This window comes from Clupea harengus, chromosome 3 (assembly GCF_900700415.2).
Source record: "Clupea harengus chromosome 3, Ch_v2.0.2, whole genome shotgun sequence".
Taxonomy (NCBI): Eukaryota; Metazoa; Chordata; class Actinopteri; order Clupeiformes; family Clupeidae; genus Clupea; species Clupea harengus.
In genome coordinates, this window is record NC_045154.1 from 15436602 (window position 1) to 15452880 (window position 16279).

At 45.5% G+C, this 16279-nt stretch overlaps 1 protein-coding gene across 1 annotated transcript in view; it reads left to right on the top strand.

Annotated features, from left to right (window-relative positions):
- The first annotated feature begins 9862 nt into the window (after positions 1-9862).
- The window catches only part of atp8b4 (ATPase phospholipid transporting 8B4), a 37941-nt gene continuing 31524 nt past the window's right edge, over positions 9863-16279 (top strand). The window contains exons 1-2 of the mRNA XM_031562302.2: positions 9863-10350; positions 13380-13447. The gene's annotated coding sequence lies outside the window, so the exon portion shown is untranslated. The remainder of the gene's footprint in view (positions 10351-13379; positions 13448-16279) is intronic.

Here is a 16279-nt window from a genome sequence, read left to right on the forward strand (position 1 = left end):
GTCGCTGACGAGTGCTTGAGGCGCCAGGGCAAGAGAATGGAGGATGTGAACAAAGAGGTAGCAATGATGTTTGTGCGCCACTGCCCTGATCAGTCCCTTGCCATGGTGTTCAAGAGTAAACTTGTTGAACAGTGGACGGCCAAAGAGGTCCAGGAAAGGATTGATGAGTATCAGTGTGAAATGAAGACCAGGCGCACTGAGGTCAGTTCCTTGCCCAGGCAGAATGCAGCGTTCATGCTTAACAGTGAAGAGAGTCACAGTGAATACAGTCTAGATTGTGCATTGCAGTCCTGTAAACAAACAATAGAACAGCCCCGTCGTCTTGATGAGTCTGTACCCACTTCACAGAGTAGTGTGGACAGGATGACTGACATGCTCAGTAAAGTTCTTGAAAGTGTCAATGCCCTGCGTGCTACTAACTCATTCAGTGCTCCACAACACACTAGGAGGGGCCGTGACAGATGCCGCATATGTAGTGAGGGCTCTCACTCCACCCTCGAACACTGCCGAACCCACCGTCTGTGCTTTGCCTGTCACCAGCCTGGTCACATGAGACAGTCCTGTCCCTCTGCTCCCCAGCCGCCCCCCTCCAATGTGCCATCCCCCCAGTTAAACTAGATAGCCTGCATTCGGAGAGGGGAAGTGTAGGCATTTCTAATGCATCCCTCAAACACACTGTTGACTTGAAGGTCAAGTTTGAATCAATTAAGCAGTCTTTGCCTAGCACCGCCACAGTCATCATGCAGAATACATCGCGTCTACTTACAAGTGATAGTTTGTTTTATACCCCCGTTGTTATCAATGAATCAATTACTGTGAGAGCCATGCTTGATACTGGATCTATGGCGTGCACCATTAGTGAAAACATTGAGAGAAAATTAACTGATGCCGGCTCATTGGATTGTGATGTGAAGCCTAACACTGACATTGTTTTGGTGGGCTGTGGAGGGAAACTTGTCTATCCAAAGAGAGTATGTGACCTCCGCCTTAACCTGTATGGATGTGCCGTCATTGTGCCCACACTAGTAGTGCCTGGACAGATTGATGATTTGATTATTGGCACGAATGTGATTAAATTCTTGACCCATAAGCTCAAAGAAAGCGATGAGTACTGGAAAGTAGTCTCCACACAGGGCAGCTCTGGTGTCGGAGGTGACCGAGATGACTTTGTTGCCATGCTGGCTGGCGTCCGCCAGTGGCAGGGTGAAGTCCCCCCCGACAAGATAGGCACAGTAAAGCTCCACCAAGCCGTTACTCTTCTGCCAGGCCATGAGCATTTGGTCTGGGGCAAACTGCCAGCAAACTCACGTGGCCCACCCGGCTCTACAGTCATAGTTGAGCCGACCACATCACGGTCAGTCCCAAGAAACATCCTTGTGGGGCGTGTTGTGACTCCTTTATGGGGTGATGGCTGGGTGCCTCTGAAAATAATGAATCCAACAGAAAAGCCTGTTTTTCTTAGAAGAAATGCAAAGGTGGCAGACGTCCATTCCTGCTTAGCTTTGGAAGACATGCAAGACGGTGAGCTGTCCCACCTTGTGTCCAATGGCCAGCGCGTTGACAGCAACACACAGGTTCCAGGTGCCAGATTCTCTGACACGTTGAAACAGCATGGCCTCAATGATCTGGATATTGACTCTTGTGAAGTGTCTGACAGTTGGAAAGCTGAAATGTGCAAACTCGCAGTTACTTATTCTGACATTTTTTCCAAGCACAGCTTAGACTGTGGTGAGGTGAAAGATTTTGTACACCGTATCCATTTGATGGACGACAAGCCATTTAGATTGCCATACAGACGAGTCGCTCCTGCAGATTACCAGAAGCTTCGTGTTGTCTTGAATGAGATGGAAGAAAGAGGGATTATTAGGAAATCTACAAGTGAATATGCGTCCCCACTGGTTCTTGTGTGGAAGAAACATGGCGATCTGAGGCTGTGTACAGATTTTCGGTGGCTGAACGCCCGCACAGTCAAAGACGCGCATCCACTGCCCCACCAAGAAGACTGTCTTGCTGCTTTAGGGGGCAATGTGTTTTTTAGCACAATGGACCTCACCTCTGGTTTTTATAATGTTCCTCTCCATGAAGACGATAAAAAGTACACTGCTTTTTCCTCTCCTGTCGGACTCCATGAGTACAATAGACTCCCTCAGGGTCTCTCAAACAGCCCTGCAAGTTTCATGAGAATGATGTTGAAAATCTTCGGTGACCAGAATTTCATGAGTTTGCTTTGCTATCTTGATGACCTCATGATATTTGCCCCAAGTGAAGAACTTGCTTTGGAACGGATTGAAATGATTTTCCAGAGGCTGCGTTTACACAATCTGAAGCTTGCCCCTAAAAAATGTTTCCTCCTCAGGCGCTCTGTGCGTTTTCTTGGGCATGTCATAAACAATCAAGGTATCTCTACTGACCCGTCCAAGGTGGAGGCAGTCACTAGTGTAACCAGAGCAAATCTTATGAGAGCAGATGGGCTGACTCCTGATGCCAAAAAGATACAGTCATTTTTAGGGCTAGTTATGTGGTATCAGCGTTTCATTGAGAATAGCTCCACCTTAGCTAAGCCACTTTTCAACCTCGTTGCTGGGAGCAAACAGTTTAGGGTAACCAGAGGAGGCAAGAGAAAAAAAGTCCCTGTGTTAAGTCAACTAACTGCTGCTGACTGGACACCCGACTGTGAACAGGCCTTGCAGAAACTTAAAGATGCCCTTCTCGGAAATGTCATACTGGCACACCCTGATTTTTCAAGACCTTTTATTCTATCCACTGATGCCTCCACTGATGGCTTAGGTGCCGTTTTGTCACAGGTTGTGCCAGGGGAAGATCGGGCCCGCCCCATAGCCTTTGCGAGCAAGACTTTGAATAGGGCTCAGAGCAACTATCCAGCCCACCGCCTTGAATTTTTTGCTTTGAAATGGGCAGTTTGTGAAAAATTGAGTCACTGGTTGAAGGGCCACAGATTCACGGCATGGACTGATAATAATCCACTTACTCATATTTTGACAAAGCCCAAATTGGACGCTTGCGAGCAACGTTGGGTGGCCAAGCTTGCAGCCTATGAGTTTGATGTCAAGTACGTCCCTGGACCCAAAAACGTAGTTGCTGATGCCCTGAGTCGGACCCCTTTTGTTGCCAGTAAAGTGAGTCACCGCCTTATTCACGAGCCTTACTCTGCCCTTCTGTCCGCCTCAGAACATCTGCCTGGCCCAGAACTGCAAGACCTATTCCGCCAGTCCACTACCTGTCAGGCCACTCAACATGCCAGTTTGTCCAAGGGGCCAAAAGATCAGCTGTCTGCCAGTATGTCAGCACATGAAGTTGCTGCAGCTATCAGTCGACACACTGAATGGGAAACGACCACTAGAGTGAGAGCTGTTCCCCTAGCCTGTCATCTCCAGAGTCTAGCTGACATAGGTCAGAGTGCTTTGCCTTCTTTTTCGGCCCGTGAGCTCCAGGACAGACAGTGTGATGATGCTGACCTTGGCCGTGTCATTTTCTACGTTGGGCGGAAACGACGGCCTTCCAGGCGTGAGCGGGCACAGGAGAACTGGAGCACACTGAAACTTTTAAAGCAGTGGGAGAAGTTGTCTTTAAAAGAAGAAATCTTATTCAGAGTGTCTAAAGATCTAGAATAGAATAGAATAGAATAGAATATATTTATTTGTCATTGCACAAGTACAACGAAATTGAGGTAGCAGCTCTCAGACACAAAAACAATAAAAATATAGATTGAACATATATATATACATATTTACACTATAAAAACACAAGACATATAACACAACAGAGAGACAAATACAGGTCAGTTTTGTGCATTGTTAAGTGCTATGATGGCTCTGGGATAGAAGCTGTTTCTCAGCCTGTCTGTTTTTGCTATGATGGTCCTAAAGCGTCTCCCTGAGGGCAACAGTTCAAATAGGTGGTAACCAGGGTGTGTTGAGTCTCTGAGGATACTGTGGGCTTTTCTGAGGCAGCGTGTTTTATAAATGTCCTCAAGAGGTGGAAGAGAGCAGCCAATTACTTTTTAATTAGCTACTGGTAAGAAGAGATTTCAGTACGTTGTGCCTCAGTCTCTACGGTCAGATGTCTTGAGAGGCTGCCATGAGGATGCTGGTCACCAGGGTCAGCTTCGAACAATGCACCTGGTCAAACAGAGGTTTTACTGGGCAAACATGGAGCGTGATGTGGCCCACCATGTGAAGTGCTGCACCAGATGTGTAATGAGCAAAACACCAGAGCCTGACGGCCGAGCTCCCCTAGAGAGCGTAAAGACAACTGCGCCCCTAGAACTGGTTTGCATCGATTTTTGGACTGCAGAGGATGCAAAGGGCAGGGCAATCGACGTCTTAGTGGTGACCGACCACTACACAAAGCTGTCCCACGCATTCTGCTGCCCAGACCAGACGGCGAAACATGTTGCTCGGAAGTTATGGGACAATTTTTTCTGCTTCTATGGCTTTCCTGAGCGCATTCACTCTGACCAGGGTGCAAACTTTGAGAGTGATTTGATCGCCGCACTCCTCCAGATCTCGGGTGTGAGAAAATCCCACACGACTGCCTACCACTCTATGGGCAATGGCCTTGTCGAGCGGTTTAACCATACCCTCGGTAACATGATCAGGGTGCTCCCGTCCAGAGAGAAACAGTCTTGGCCCCAGATGTTGCACACTTTGACCTTTATGTACAACAGCACTATTCACGAAACGACCGGCTTTGCCCCATTCTACCTCATGTTTGGCCGCATCCCACGGCTTCCTGTGGATGTGATGTTCAAGTCTGTGCTGAGGGAAGACGGTGATGCCCCTTACCCAAAGTTTGTTGACTCACTACAGAAGGATCTCCGTGAGGCGATGCTGCTCGTTGAAAAGAATACAAGCAGAGAGCAGAGACACCAAGCTCGAGTCTACAACCGGCGAGTGAAAGGTGGCCAGATTGTGTGCGGCGACAGAGTGCTGCTTGCTAACAAGGGCGAGAGAGGCCGGAAGAAGTTGGCAGACAAATGGGAGAACGTAATTTACACTGTAACGGACTGTGACCCAAAGACTCACATCTTCAAAATACTCAACCCAGTGACAGGACAGACTAAAGTAGTCCACCGTAACATGCTCCTGTGTGTCAATTTTCTCCCTGTCATGCCCGAAACTGAAGATGAGAGTGTCTCTTTGGTCTCTACCTGCAGTGTTGAATGCGATGATGACACCGATGAGTGCGTCGACAGGACTGTCCGCACTAGTGAATGGGGGTCCCAAATCTCTGTCGAGGAGCCAGATCACTCACTTGAAGGCCCTGACAACGATGCCCACTCGCAGGATGACGAAATGACTGAGTTGACAGCCAACCATGAGTCTGTGTCCTACAGTGAGGTAGTTGCCGGTCTTGTGCAGGATCGAGAGACCTGTGCTACTGATGCTGATACTGCCCATGATGTAGACAGTCTGAGCCCTACTGCACCAAACACCCACACTGAGCCCTTAGGTCCTCTTGATCCCACACAGGCCCAGCACCTTTCTGACACTCCTACACGTAGGTCCAGGGTAGGTCGTATCATTAGGCCTGTAAATAGGCTAATTTACAACATGTCAGCCCAGACCAGTTTAAAAGCACAAAGGCTCAGGAAATGGGCTGGTTCAGTTCTTAGTGTCAGAACGATTGGTTAGGGTAGACTCTTCCTACTTCCTATCCTTTGTTTTGTTTATTTTTTGATTTTGATACTGTGGCCTGTTCTTTTTGTGGTTTTGATATGGTGCACTATGTGTGCATGTCAGTGAATTGGATGTGTGAAGTGTAAATGGCACTTTATAGGTCTTCATTGTAGAGTTTGTGAATAGCGCGACTCTAAGTGAGTTCTTAAATGAACAGCCTTTTGGTTGACAGAGGTATACAAGGGGATACCTATTTCAATTCATGAATGTATTGTAAATGTATTGTAAATAATGGCCTGAAGAGGTGGTGTTATGGAATGTTTTAGACATACTGTTGGTACCTGGGCATGTTTTTCATGTTTTTTTGTTACAAGCTTTGAATGTTATTAGGGATTGTCCTACGCAGGGGTGTGGATGGTTTGTTTTTATGTGCAAGTGGAATTAAGAGGGGGAGAATGTAACAGTGAAGATTTGGTTTCTTCCACTTGCATCCTTTTTGTGCTATTTAATCACACTGAGCATGTGCATAAGTCATGTTGTTGGGGAAATAGTGGCCTCTAGGGGTTAGGCATGTTGTACAGAGTGGCTCTCCTCAGAGTTCGGGGATATAGAGTCACGGTGAGTTGTGCATAAAGAGAGCTCCTACATTATTATTTTAGAATACAATGACTGAATGTATTAAATCCATACTGATTATAGAGAGGTGTTCCACATTATATCCTCATGTAAATAGTGTGTTTGGTTTAGGAATTATGCACCTCTGAATGTATATTTTAATCGATGTTCAAAATCACACGTGTGAATAGCTAATGTTTAATCTCCCTCTTAGATTAGCACACTGTAAGGTGTCCCATGCTGCTGTGCTAAGGAGTCCCGTGATATTGTTTGTGCCAGGTACATGTTTTGTGTTTTATTGTATATATTTCAATTAGATATATTACTTTGTAATTAAACTTGAATTAACGATGTATGAGAGTTCGGGGATATAGAGTCACGATTAGCACACTGTAAGGTGTCCCATGCTGCTGTGCTAAGGAGTCCCGTGATATTGTTTGTGCCAGGTGAATAAACTGGAGAACTTCACCCACGTCGCCCGGCTTTCTCTATGAAAAAACTACACAACGCAGACAAATTCAGAGGGGTTACATGCACACCTCGCCAAATGCTGATGTAACCGAGTGGTCATCAACAATCAGCATTTTTGTTATCTGTTGCACTGATGACTGCTGAGAGATCGCTGCTTTAAAGCAGGACCTGAATGATAGAAGTTGCGCTGGAAACGTGGGCGCAATGTCCCTGTCATAGTGGTCCGACAAAGCTTTTGCCTTTCCAAACAGCTCATCATCTCTTGCGAGTTGAAGGGTACTGGGGTGTAAAGCATCAAAGACATGACAGGTTGCTCGCATACTATTGAATCTTTGGGAAAGCTGGCTGTCAACACGCAACGCAATGCAACACAACACAACAGGATGGGAAACAATCGCAACATGTGTGGGTGGGCTATAGAATCTTTGACAACAATATTACCCAGACATCCTTGCTATTTTTCGATGGCAATATTACTTAATAAAAACGAGATTCGTTTCATTCAGCAAAAGGCAAATGAGGCAAAATGAATTATTTGCTGTTGTTAAAACTGACTATTGTTAAAATGTTTATTGGGCAGGTGATAGCTCATAATTATGAATAACTGACACCATAATTGAGAAATGTTTGCGAATTGATGGGACTGGATCATATGTACATGTATCCATGCCATAGGCAGTGCGGCTGGCCTGGTCAGTTCTTTCATGTTAAATCAGATGATTTGGCCGATAAGGTTGTCCCATTTCTTTGATGAGCTCGAGGACGGGCCCTGTCATGGCAATAGGTGTCCAGGTGCCAAAAGGGGTCCGGGTGATGTAATATTGGCTTTCGAACGTCTCCTGAGTAACAGTAGCTATACCAATGCTAGCATTACGTCACCCGGACACATTTTTGGAAGTGACAGACTTGCCCTGCATTAAATACCTCAATAACGCAATTTACTCATTTACAATTTACTCATTTATTTAGGCCTATACTTCTCTACCTGAGACCAGCTTGCCTGTATTTGACCTGCCATAAACCAAGAAAAACAACCATGTGCTTGATGTTTGACTGTTAGGAAAGAAACCGACCACTAGCATCCTCCCTCCCTCCCTCCCCGCCTGCCCTTCCCCCTTCCCTCCTTAAATTTCAGGTTCGCGCTAGCATCTTGTTAGCGATTAGCAATTCCATTGTTGTGTCGCTCTAAGAAAGTCCTTAATGTGTTGTGATTATTAGACATATCTGACGGCACCCACAATTACATTTTCACAAAACAAGGAATTGTTTGCAGCACCTTTAACTGTAGAGCACAACGAAGTAATTGCTAATCGCTAACGAGATGCTAGCGGCGAAACCTGTTGACATTTGCTACAGGATACCTGCAAGGCAGGTGTAGCTAAAACTACAGCTTAGTCTCTTAATATTGTGCCTAAAAGGACACTATATAATCCGGACACTTTTTGGCTATCAGTCAGATAGTCTCAAGAGTTGTTCGAAAGCCATCAGCTGCTTTTTAGTCGCTTAATATTGGCTGCCAGTCTCCTGTAAGTAAGCACATAGGTTTAGCCACTAGCATCTCGTTAGCGATTAGCAATTCCCCCGTTGTGCAACAATCTTAAGCGACTAAATAGTAGCTGATGTCTTTCGAACGACTCTTGAGACTCACTGACTGATAGCCAAAAGGCGTCTGGGTTACGTAGTGTCCGTTTAGGCACAATATTAAGCGATTAAAAAGTAGCTGATGGCTTTCGAACGACTCTTGAGACTCACTGACTGATAGCCAAAAGGGGTCCGGGTTACGTACTGTCTGGGTTACGTAATGCTAGCGTTGGTATAGCAACTGTCACTCAAGAGTCGTTCGAAAGCCATTATGATGTCGCCCGGACACCTTTTACCATGACAACGCCATTGCCCGTAGCCTACGTGTTGCTCCATTATACAATATACATTATAGGAGCAGCACCATTATACAACACTGTAATAACATTAGATGGGGATGAAAATGTGACCTGGAATCATAATGCGAAAATGTTGATTGACATCAGCGTATTAATTGCAGCGGGACAATAAAAACCTTTCCCGGAGCATGAAAGTGTAGTGGGCGATAGGCTAATATTGACGTTATGGATACATTTGTGAGACAATATTCAAAAGTTGCCGATTCAGTACCAGTGGCAAAAAAGACAGCTGATCCACCAAAAAATCAACCTAAAACAAAATTGAATATTTACATTACATTTACTCATTTAGCAGACGCTTTTATCCAAAGTGAGATTTTAACTTGGCCTACCATTGATAACACAATTGCATAGTAGGCCCTTTTTCTTTATTTTTGGAACTCAGCCCATTTCAGGCAAGGATTGACACCATTGCACTTTTATTTTCTATATTTCTGAACTGATGTTATTTGTTATTGATTAAGATTTAGAACTTATCGTTATTTCAATCATTTTGACAATTTTAAGCTTGGCCTAACATTTTATTGGAGCGATGAGGGACAGGTGGGGCTTGAAAAGGCCCCCTTGTTCAAAGTGGGGAATGACAGAAAAAGTTTGAGAACCACTGCCTTAAGTGCATCAATTGCGTCAATGATGAAAACACTGAAACAATTTATTTCGTGAATAGTGTAGGAGGAAGTATGATGGCAACCCAGTAATTATCCAATGCTTGAGAAGTCTGTAGACTAGTTACATTAGACCACTACGTTTAAAAGACGGTTGCAACCATTCTTAATTAGAATAACCATGGAAATTAATTTGTCTCCATTTAAAGTTGTGCCACTTATCAGACTTTACCTATGGGAGGAGTTAAGTTTCAGTTCAGTTTAATCCCTGGTGATCTGAAATGTGATGGTAAAGAAGAAAAGAGTACAAGATAAATATGTGTGTTTATATTTATTGAAGCTAGTCCTAACCTTGTGTTAATAGGAACACAGGAACATTCCACCTGAAATTTCAAGAAGGTTTTGTGTTCGTCTTATGTCGATTTATGAATGAAGGCCCGACCCCGATCCTGGAAACCACCATCTAGGTCCATGATCATCACAGATGGGGCAGCTGGAGAGAGAACACGACTTTTCAGGTGCAGCTACTCTGTGTATGAATACACGCAGGGCTATTCGTTCAGGGATCTGTGGGATTCCTGAAGGCCAGCACGCTAATACGTCAATGGCCCCGTCTACAAGTTCATTATCATTACACAGGGTTACAAGATTATTCCTAGAGGGCTGTATCTGGCGTAACTCTGGTCAACCGTCTCTTACACAAGAGAGCTGTCACAGGCAGCTATCATGTTTCAGAGGAAGTCTAGACTAAAATCTTAGCAGTGCGATAGCGCTAGGCGTTGCTCGATTATGGGGTCACACATGTATAACCCAATTTTCTTTTGAAATTTGATTCACAGTCAGCAGTTGCCTGTGTCAGCAGTTGCAATTGCAAATGTGTGGGAGAGCGATCGGGCGCGCAAGCGAGCGCAGGGGAGAGGGAGTGAGGGACAGAGCGAAAGAGAGAAAGAAAGCGAGCGCAGGGGAAGGAGATGGATTCCCTACGAGCAAGGACCTCTGTTAAACTGTTGTGCTGGTAAAGCGACCAGCTCCGCCCTTTATCGTAGGATTGGTGTATGTTATGAATGGAGCATGATTTGGGTGAGTGAACTGCGATTTCACGTTCTAAAGTCATATTTAAGAGCATTATTGTTGAGTTATGAGTCGCCTACATGCGGATTCCGCAGGGTTGCCGAAGTGTTCCCATTGCTCGCCCTGTAACCGTCACATCCATTCCATTCACACTCTTTTCTAGAACGTATTCTGTCTGTGACATAGCGGGGTTTACAGTTGTGTGCCACGACAGTCATAACAGTAGGCTTGTTTCACACTTCACCGATGGAGCTTGGAGAAACAGATCCCTAACTGTCTTTGCAGGTTTCGCCATTCGTCGGTACCCAGTAAGTGACTGATCTGTCACGAAATATATCTATTATCTTGAGGTGTTTAAGTTTATGTAGTCATTTAATATAGGTTATCACAGAGTGGAGAAACTATTTTATTCCCACGTAGTTAACCTCAGTATTAGGTGTTTATAGCACAGTTTATCAAAGCGTGTTGTCCTATTAGTTTTGTTAGAATTAATAGCAAAAGATGCGGTCCAGTCAAAATAATGTAAACCAATTACAAACGAATTGGTACGTAATAATAATAAAACTTTATTTATATAGCACCTTTCATGCAAAAGAATGCAGCTCAAAATGCTTTTCAGCAAATACATAACGTGCACAAAGAAATGACATGCACATAAAAATAGACATCAAAGAAACATACATTAGACACCAAAATTGTACATAGAAGATCCAGCAGCAGTCCTGGGCTATAATCACAGCTGCACACTACAGGCTGTATTCTTGAAAACTTAATGTGTAATGTGAGAAGAGGTAAGTGCTTCGTCATCAATTTGTCCTGTGTAGGAAGCTCAAGTAATGAGGAGTAAGGCCAGAAACTGCAGTCGCTCTGCAATCTGCCTATTTACCTGTTTACAGGGTGTTGACATCAGCATCCTGCCTAGATCTGCAGAGAGGGCCATCTGGGGACCGGCACTGTGCCGGGCCCCTGGGTTCCCCAGAGCGGCGGTTCCATGGGGGTTTTCATTAAGAAAAACAGGAAGGCCTCAGTACACACTGGCACAGTAACAACACCCAGTCACAGCAGAGCACATCTCGTACGGACAATTACACACACCGCCCCCTGCTGCGGCCTGTCTAGCCCTGGCCTCCGCTCTCCCTTCTCTGCAGGGCCACGACCTTCCCTTCATTTCCACGTCTTTTCACACGTTGCCCCTCTTTACTGAGGTGGAGGCCCTGAATGAAGATGTGGTGAAAATCTGACCTCAGGTGGTTTGGAGCTCCACAGGGTGGGCTTGTTGTTGTTTTGATATTGTTTTGTTGGCGTTTTGCCAGAGTGTATTAGCAGCACTCCGAGCATACCTCACATGCTGACATCACAAACGGTGTTCCCCTTAACAAGACAAAGAGCAAGAACACATCCAGCTAAGGGGACACTGTTGATGTAAACATGCAAAAATGTTGTGACCAAAAGCCAGACTTAACATTATAACCTCTCAAGTTCTTGGTTTAGATTGATCTTGTACTGTTATCAGGATATGTTGACATAGTTGTGGATGTCCAGTAACGTCAATGTAAAATTAAATATTAAATGTCAAATATGTCTCCAAATCTTGAATCCTTTAAAGCAGGTAACCTCAACAAACAGGCTTTTGTGTGTCACTTTCATATCTTGCTGTGTGTTGATCACCTGCACTGACTCCCAGATTAAGGACATACTGTGTGAACAGAGCTTGATGAATGAATTCAGTCTTTGAGATAGTGATTAAAAACATAGAACCACAGGTGCACAACAGCCTTTTACTCACAGGCACCTAAATTTCCCTCGGGATTAATAAAGTATCCATCTATCTATCTAACAGCAGCCGCCGTGGAATAAATGGCATAGAATACCCGAGAATGCTGTGTCTGTACTCCTACTGTCAGTGTTATGGGATGGCGCTCACCTGCTGTGTTTACTCCTAATGTCAGTGTTATGGGGAGCTAACCTGCTGTGTCTATAGTGCTAATATCAGTGTTATGGGATGGCGCTCACCTGCTGTGTTTACTCCTAATGTCAGTGTTATGGGGAGCTAACATGCTATGTTTACTCCTACTGTCAGTGTTATGGGATGGCGCTCACCTGCTGTAATACTCCTAATATCAGTGTTATGGGGCGCTCACCTGCTATGTTTACTCCTAATGTCAGTGTTATGGGGAGCTAACCTGCTGTGTCTATAGTGCTAATGTCAGTGTTATGGGATGGCGCTCACCTGCTGTGTTTACTCCTAATGTCAGTGTTATGGGGAGCTAACATGCTGTGTTTACTCCTAATATCAGTGTTATGGGGAGCTAACCTGCTGTATTACTCCTAATATCAGTGTTATGGGGAGCTAACATGCTGTGTTTACTCCTAATGTCAGTGTTATGGGATGGCGCTCACCTGCTGTGTTTACTCCTAATATCAGTGTTATGGGATGGCGCTCACCTGCTGTGTCTATAGTGCTAATGTCAGTGTTATGGGATGGCGCTCACCTGCTGTGTTTACTCCTAATATCAGTGTTATGGGATGGCGCTCACCTGCTGTATTACTCCTAATATCAGTGTTATGGGGAGCTAACATGCTGTGTTTACTCCTACTATCAGTGTTATGGGATGGCGCTCACCTGCTTTGTTTACTCCCAATATCAGTGTTATGGGGAGCTAACCTGCTGTGTCTATAGTGCTAATGTCAGTGTTATGGGATGGCGCTCACCTGCTGTGTTTACTCCTAATGTCAGTGTTATGGGGAGCTAACATGCTGTGTTTACTCCTACTATCAGTGTTATGGGATGGCGCTCACCTGCTGTGTCTGTAGTCCTAATATCAGTGTTATGGGGAGCTAACCTGCTGTATTACTCCTAATGTCAGTGTTATGGGGAGCTAACCTGTTGTGTCTATAGTGCTAATGTCAGTGTTATGGGGAGCTAACATGCTGTGTTTACTCCTAATATCAGTGTTATGGGGAGCTAACATGCTGTGTTTACTCCTAATATCAGTGTTATGGGGAGCTAACCTGCTGTTGCCTGCATGTCTGTACAGAGGAACCCTTGACAGCACCTGGAGATGTCCTGATGTTATGGCATTTTGGAAGCGGGACGCGTATGCTGGTAAGAACACCTGGGAGCGTGAACATCACTTTTATATGTGTTTGCTCTAGTGGATATGTTTTTAGGTACAGCAGCTGCGCTGCAATAAATGGCATAGCCACCCCAGTGCTGGTAAATGATGCACTTAATTACACCCATGGGTATCGCAATTTAAATTCAAAATCAAATACAGAATTGAGTAATTATCAGCATGGTTGCATCGATCAGCAATCAATGAAGAAGCATTGATCAGCATCAATGGGTCAATACATCAGCTAACACCAGCCTACAGCGCTGACTCAGTGTTTATGTAAGTGACATTAGCTAAGTCTAATCACTCAAATTGAAAATGGTTTTCACTAACTTAAAGTTGATAAAGACAGACCAATCCAACTCTGTGGTAACATTAAGTTGAACATGAAAGTTAATTGTCTTCTTACAAAACACCACGAGAACATTTCCACATCTCCCTCATCTGTAACTAAACTAATTAAACGGACCACCCGTTTTACCGGTGTTATACGAATGGTTATTGGTGTTTAGCCATTTTAAGCATACAGTTGGTTGTATGTTTACAATGACAGAAACTCACGGCCCTCAGCAGACCACTAGAGACATATACCTTCCCCGTTCAAGACCATTGAATTGAACAACGTGCAGGTCCTCAGCATATTATTTAGCAGACGTTTTTGTCTAAAGCAACTTATAAGGGCGACCTGGCCAGGCATTGAACCAAGGCCAACTGCTTAGAAGGGAGCATTGCTAACCGCTAACCACTATAACACGTATGGCTTTACCTCCATTAATTTTCATGGAGGGCTGACAGACAGAGAACATGCAAACACCTTCTGTTCCTGACTCGTACACAGGTCCCTTGTAGTGCTGGGTGTGTAAGGTATGCCATCATTACATGTGTGTATGTGTGGGTGATTTAGTGTCTTGTCCATGCATGTGCGTGTGTGGGTGTGTTTGTCTGTGTGGCTGTGTTTGAGTCACGTCTTCTAGCAGATGTGTGTGTGTGAATGAAGGCTGGCGTGTTAATGTATGCAGCCTGGCCTGTGGCTGCATGACGGGGTGTGGGGGCAGGGACAGAGAGGCAGGGATAGAGAGGCAGGGACAGCAGAGACAGAGACGCAGGGACAGCAGAGACAGAGAGACAGGGACAGCAGAGACAGAGAGACAGGGACAGAGAGGCAGAGACAGAGAGGCAGAGGCAGAGAGGCAGCAGAGAGTAGGGTGTGGGGGCAGGAACAGAGAGGCAGGAACAGAGACAGAGAGTAGGGTGTGGGGGCAGGAACAGAGACAGAGAGTAGGGTGTGGGGGCAGGAACAGAGAGGCAGGAACAGAGACAGAGAGTAGGGTGTGGGGGCAGGAACAGAGAGGCAGGAACAGAGACAGAGAGTAGGGTGTGGGGGCAGATGCAGAGAGGCAGCAGAGAGTAGGGTGTGGGGGCAGGAACAGAGAGGCAGGAACAGAGACAGAGAGTAGGGTGTGGGGGCAGATGCAGAGAGGCAGCAGAGAGTAGGGTGTGGAGGCAGGGACAGCAGAGGCAGAGAGCCAGCAGAGAGTAGGGTGTGGGGGCAGGGACAGCAGATGCAGAGAGGCAGCAGAGAGTAGGGTGTGGGGGCAGGGACAGCTCAGGTACCAGAGAGCCCAGGTGGAGTAGCACTCCGCCACAGTGAACCTGCGCTAAGTGGGGGGTCATTAAGTTACCAGCTGCTGGGCGTCTGAGGTGTGTGTGTGTTCAGTCGCTCTGCATCGCTGAAACACAGCTGTAGGATGAGGGCTGATCCCCCCAACCCCGTGTTTCCCCATGTGGTCATGCTGTGTGAGAAGCTGAGGGCATGAAGCTGGCGAAGGTGACTCCTGCAGGTAAAACCGTCTCTCTCTCTCTCACTACAGGGACTGAGGAAGGGGAAAGCAGGCATTTCGTTCCATACCAGACTGCTCGGTTTTCAGGTTAGAAGATAGAAGATATTGTTTTGGGTGAAATAATTTAGGAGAGCGCTTATTACAGACAGGTTTAGACAGCTAGACAGCTTTATTATTGGGGCAGTTTGTTTTCATTTGACAACTGAATTAAAACTGGCAACACGTCAGAGAAACCTCTTTGGTTTTGGATTATGCTACTCTTTGTTGGTAGGGTTGTGAGCAGAGCCAACTGCAACAGAGGTAGCTGGTTTTGACTGTGTGACTACTTTAACTGTGGTCTGTTTTAGAGCGGGATGATTCTATCTGCCCCAGGACTTACTCCCCCCTGTGAGCTGAGAGAGTGGTGCTGTTGATAGTTTATCCCACCTGTGAGCTGAGAGGGGGGGTGGTGTTGAAATTGTTGAAATTGTTGAAATTGTCTCTGCTAAACAGATTGAGAAAGCGTTTTGGCTTTTTTGGAGCTGAAAGACTTTTCACAGAACAGGTATTTAAGATCATATCACATCTTGTCTCCATTAAGCCTTGCTGACCAGATGCGTAAACACTACTCAGAATGCCAAAGGCTGTTCAATTATTAATCTGTGAAGGGCATTGAATTGCACTGAGAGGCATCTCGGCGGAATGAGTCTCTGCTTGCCTTGGACGGTTTGACTGTGAAGCTCATCTTTCGCCTCTTCCTGTTTGAGGCTAACCATTACGTCTCAGTTAGGAATGATTTACCTCTTGTGTGTGTGAAGACTTGTGTGGCTCTGACGTCTTTATCCCATATACTATACTACTGCCAGTATTCATGTCTCACCCCATATACTATACTACTGCCAGTATTCATGTCTCACCCCATATACTATACTACTGCCAGTATTCATGTCTCACCCCATATACTACACTACTGCCAGTATTCATGTCTCACCCCATATACTA